This window comes from Schistocerca nitens, chromosome 12 (genome assembly GCF_023898315.1).
Source record: "Schistocerca nitens isolate TAMUIC-IGC-003100 chromosome 12, iqSchNite1.1, whole genome shotgun sequence".
Lineage (NCBI taxonomy): Eukaryota > Metazoa > Arthropoda > Insecta > Orthoptera > Acrididae > Schistocerca > Schistocerca nitens.
The window spans coordinates 19839855-19846026 of NC_064625.1; positions in this window are offsets into that span (position 1 = coordinate 19839855).

Consider the following 6172-nt stretch of genomic DNA (forward strand, 5'->3'; position numbering starts at 1 on the left):
GGTGGGTCGCCGGATACGGCGAGACGGTAGGGAGTCTTATCTGTGACGGCGGTGCGGTCGCAGACCGGGACGCGGATGCTGCGCGTCTGGCGCCGCCGGCGTCGCCCTTCCATTCCGGCTAGCGCCGGCTTCCAGGTAGAGGCGGCCGACCTTTGCGAAGCCGACGCCGCCGTGACGCACCGCGCCGCTGAGCTGGCCTCTGGAACTTCCTCCCGCGCCGACAGCGTTATTCACCGCGCTTAAGTGATGCAAACGAGGTGTGGCGCGCCGCAACGGCGAGCCGAGTTCTTTTATTTGGCTTCGGTTAATTGAAGCATACTGGCAACACTACCGAAAACCATTCCTTCATATATACAGCGGAGAAACAGCAACCTCGCCAGAGATAACTTTTGCTGAACCGAAAATGAAACTCTGTGGCATAAATACACTACTGGCCATTAAAATTGCTACACAAAGAAGAAATGCAGATGATAAACGGGTATTCATTGGACAAATATATTATACTAGAACTGACATGTGAATACATTTTCACGCAATTTGCGTCCATAGATCCTGAGAAATCAGTACCCAGAACAACCACTTCTGCCCGTAATAACGGCCTTGTTACGCCTGGGCATTGAGTCAAACAGAGCTTGGATGGCGTGTACAGGTACAGCTGCCCATGCAGCTTCAACACGATACCACAGTTCATCTAGAGTAGTGACAGGCGTATTGTGACGAGCCAGTTCCTCGCCCATCAGACGTTCTCAATTGGTGAGAGGTCTGGAGAATGTGCTGGCCAGGGCAGCAGTCGAACATTTTCTGTATCCAGAAACGCCCGTACAGGGCCTTTAACATGCGGTCGTGCATTATCCTCCTGAAACGTAGGGTTTCGCAGGGATCGAATGAACGGTAGAGCCACGGGTCGTAACACATCTGAAATGTAACGTCCACTATTTAAAGTACCGGCAATGCAAACAAGAGGTGACCGAGACGTGTAACCAATGGCACCCCCTACCATCGCGCTGGGTGATACGCCAGTATGGCTATGACGAATACACGCTTCCAATGTGCGTTCACCGCGATGTCGCCAAACACGGATGTGTCCATCGTGATGCTGTAAACAGAACCTGCATTCATCTGAAAAAATGACGTTTTGCCATTCCTGCGCCCAGGTTCGTCGTTGAGTACACTATCGCAGGCGCTCCTGTCTGTGATGCAGCTTCAAGGGTAACTGCAGCCACGGTCTCCGAGCTGATAGTCCATGCTGCTGCAAACGTCTTCGAACTGTTCGTGCAGACGGTTGTCGTCTTGCAAACGTCCCCATCTGTTGTCTCAGGGATCGAGACCTGGTTGCACGATCGGCTACAGCCATGCGGATAAGATGCCTGTGATCTCGACTGCTGGTGATACGAGGCCGTTGGGATCCAGCACGGCGTTCCGTATTACCCTCCTGAACCCACCGATTCCATATTCTGCTGACAGTCATTGGATCTCGACCAACGCGAGCAGCAATGTCGCGATACGATAAACCGCAATCGCGATAGGCTACAATCTGACATTTATCAAAGTCGGAAACGTGATGGTACGCATTTCTCCTCCTTACACGAGGCATCACAACAATGTTTCACCAGGCAACGCCGGTCAACTGCAGTTTGTGTATGAGAAATCGGTTGGAAACTTTCCCCATGTCAGCACGTTTTAGGTGTCGCCACCGGCGCCAGCCTTGTGTGAATGCTCTGAAAAGCTAACCATTTGCATATCACAGCATCTTCTTCCTGTTCTTCCTGTCGGTTAAATTTCGCGTCTGTAGCACGTCATCTTCGTGGTGTAGCAATTTTAATGGCCAGTAGTGTATACAGTTGTAACAACAAAGGCACTCTACGCATCAGAAATAACCACAATCGGAGCCGTAACTGCCGTGGGAGAAACACTTTTTTTAAAAAAATTAGGTTGACTCTTACACAGAAGATTACAGCAACCAGCCACATTTCGCAATTCTATCCATAAACAGCCCTTTTCAATCTATCCCAGGCGTGCTCGATAGGGTTCATGTCCGGAGAAGATGCTGGCTACTCTAGTCGAACGATGTCATAATCCTGAAGGAAGTCATTCTCATGATGTGCACGATGGGGGCGCGAATTGTCGTCCATGAAGACGAATGTCTTGCCAATATGCTGCCGAAATGGTTGCACTATCGGTCGGCGGATGGCATTCACGTATCGTACAGCCGTGACGGCGCCTCTTATGACCACCAGCGGTGTACGTTGGCCCCACATAATGCCACCCCAAAACAGTAGGACACCTCTACCTTGCTGCACTCGCTGGACAGTGTGTCTAAGGCGTTCAGCCTGACCGGGTTGCCTCAAACCCTTCTGCGCCGATTGTGGCATATGCGACACTCATCGGTGAAGAGCACGTGATGCCAATCCTGAGCGTTCCATTCGCCATGTTTTTGGGCCCGTCTGTACCGCTCAGCATGGTGTCGTGGTTGCAAAGAAGGACCTCGCCATGGACGTCGGGAGTGAAGTTGCGCATCATGCAGCCTATTGCGTACTGAGTCGTAACACGACGTTCTGTGGCTGCGCAAAAAGCATTATTCAACAGGATTCCTTCGAGCTATAATCCGTAGGTAGCGGTCATCCACTGTAGTAGTAGCCCTTGGCCGGCCTGAGCGAGGCATGTCATCGACAGTTCCTGTCTCTCTGTTCCCCAATAAATAGATTGCAATAATACTTCCAATGTGCATTTTTTTTGGAACATACACTTTTTAAAAGGGACAGTCCCTGTTGACACTAACAAACTAGAAGTAGGGTAAATTAGAATGTCTGTGGTGTTTATTGCAGAAGTCTAGCGTGAGTCGTTTATGAGGCATCGTACTTTGTGAAGTTCCCACAAGAACACATGTTTGTGCCATTCAACTTGTGTAGTTACTAGATACGATGTTGCTGTGTTTGCTTACAATGTGCTTGTGCGCTTGTAGAGTGCTTTGGGACTCGGTAGTCAGTTATTGTGCGACTGTCCAAGTAGAAAAAGCCATCATGATGCGCAACATATCGCAATAGATGTCAACCATCGCTGCAGTTATGTCTCAACCTCAAAGGTAGTTTCGTCAGAGTGGTAGTGTAACACCTAGACGACGTAACAGAAGGAAACAAGTGACGACAGACGAGGGGAAAATTAAAGTTCTTGCTGCTGTTGCAGTTGATACGCACGCTAGCTCCCGCGCAATCGTACGAGGAAGTGGCATGAGTCAGGCAGGTGTCCTACACGTTATTCGTCGATATTGGTTCTACATCTACATCTACATTTATACTCCGCAAACCACCCAACGGTGCGTGGTGGAGGGCACTTTACGTGCCACTGTCATCACCTCCCCCTTTCCTGTTCCAGTCACGTATGGTTCGCGGGAAGAACGACTGCCGGAAAGCCTCCGTGCGCGCTCGAATCTCTCTAATTTTACATTCGTGATCTGCTCGGGCGGTGTAAGTAGGGGGAAGCAATATGTTAGATACCTCATCCAGAAACGCACCCTCTCGAAACCTGGACAGCAAGATACACCGCGATGCAGAGCGCCTCTCTTGCAGAGTCTGCCACTCGAGTTTGCTAAACATCTCCGTAACGCTGTGACGTTTACCAAATAACCCTGTGGCGAAACGCGCCGCTCTTCTTTGGATCTTCTCTACCTCCTCTCTTAACCCGACCTGGTACGGATCCCGCACTGATGAGCAATACTCAAGTATAGGTCGAACGAGTGTTTTGTAAGCCACATCCTTTGTTGATGGACTACATTTTCTAAGGACTCTCCCAATGAATCTCAACCTGGCACCCGCCTTACCAACAATTTTATATGATCATTCCACTTCACATCGTTCCGTACGTATACTCCCAGATATTTTACATAAGTAACTGCTACCAGTGTTTGTTCCGCTATCGTATAATCATACAATAAAGGATCCTTCTTTCTATGTATTCGCAATACATTACATTTGTCTATGTTAACGGTCAGTTGCCACTCCCTGCACCAAGTGCCTATCCGCTCCAGATCTTCCTGCGTTTCGCTGGAATTTTCTAATGCTGCAATTTCTCTGTATACTACAGCATCATGCGCGAAAAGCCGCATGGAACTTTCGACACTATCTGCTAGGTCATTTATATATGTTGTGAAAAGCAACGGTCCCATAACACTCCCCTGTGACACGCCAGAGGTTACTTTAACGTCTGTAGACGTTTCTCCATTGAGAACAACATGCTGTGTTCAATCCCTATCACATCTCTCTCCATCAAGAGCTGCATAGAAACGATTATGAGAATCGTGATAACTTCTGTACATGGACATTAAGGCAGGATATTTAGTGATGAAGCCACATTTACCAATCGTGGCTAGGTAAACCGCCGAAACATGCATTATTGGTCTGTTGACAATTCCCTTCGGCTTCGTCAGGTGGAACGTCAGCGTCCATGAAGCGTAAGCGCGATGTGTGGGATAGGGAACCATCAGCTCAGAGGCCCGGTTTTCACAGGCAGAACACTGAACGGGCACAGGCATTGCAGCGTCCTAACAGACCTGTTCCACGGATGCTCGAAGACTTTCCTCTCTAGTTTAGGACGAACCTGTGGTACCAACATGTTGGCTGTCCAGCCCATAGTGCACGGAGTACTAGAGCATGTCTTCACAAATTGTTTCCAAATCGTTGGACTGGACGCCCGTTCCATTCGCCGTATTTGATACTGAAGACGTTTCTGTGTGGGGAGAGCTGAAAGACGCTTCTACAAGGACATACCAACTGCACCCGACTGTATGAAACGACGTATTACTGCAGCCTGCTCGGACAACTCCACTGAAACGCTGCCAGTGGTCATTTTGTACACAACCTGTGACGGTCAGTTATCTCATTACTGATCCGAATCCATATAACAAGTGTGTGCACTTGTGCTGTTCTTTAGCGTGTGCTACCAAACGTGTGGGAACTTTTCAAAATATACTATCTCGTTGAAACGTCCCCTTTGGAAACTTTTAAATAACTGTGCTGGTAAACCTCTTACGTTATTTGATTATCAAACAGATAAGCAAAACTGAACGTACTCAGACATTTCTCTCTTTATTTATTCTGATCATCACTAAACTGACACACAATATTTTTAGCACAACGCAATCTGACTTTCAATAATCCCTACAAAAGAATGGCCCTGTCTAACAATAACCTATACCTGTCATGAATCACTTACCACACAAAAGTCTTCGTTAAACGAACTACTGCAATACAGCGAGCGCCAATACTGCCAGCTAAATAAAAGATAGTAACTACTGAAGGCACTAACTACTGAAGGCATACTTAGCAAATGAAAGATTGACGCATTCCTGGGGTCAGATACATCACATGATCACACTGACAGAACCACAGGCACATAGACACAGGCAACAGAGCATGCACAATGTCGGCACTAGTACAGTGTATATCCACCTTTCGCAGCAATGCAGGCTGCTATTCTCCCATGGAGACGATCGTAGAGATGCTGGATGTAGTCCTGTGGAACGGCTTGCCATGCCATTTCCACCTGCCGCCTCAGTTGGACCAGCGTTCGTGCTGGACGTGCAGACCGCGTGAGACGACGCTTCATCCAGTCCCAAACATGCTCAATGGGGCACAGATCCGGAGATCTTGCTGGCCAGGGTAGTTGACTTACACCTTCTAGAGCACGTTGGGTGGCACGGGATACATGCGGACGTGCATTGTCCTGTTGGAACAGCAAGTTCCCTTGCCGGTCTAGGAATGGTAGAACGATGGGTTCGATGACGGTTTGGATGTACCGTGCACTATTCAGTGTCCCCTCGACGATCACCAGTGGTGTACGGCCAGTGTAGGAGATCGCTCCCCACACCATGATGCCGGGTGTTGGCCCTGTGTGCCTCGGTCGTATGCAGTCCTGATTGTGGCGCTCACCTGCACGGCGCCAAACACGCATACGACCATCATTGGCACCGAGGCAGAAGCGACTCTCATCGCTGAAGACGACACGTCTCCATTCGTCCCTCCATTCACGCCTGTCGCGACACCACTGGAGGCGGGCTGCACGATGTTGGGGCGTGAGCGGAAGACGGCCAACGGTGTGCGGGACCGTAGCCCAGCTTCATGGAGACGGTTGCGAATGGTCCTCGCCAATACCCCAGGAGCAACAGTTGAAAGGTGGC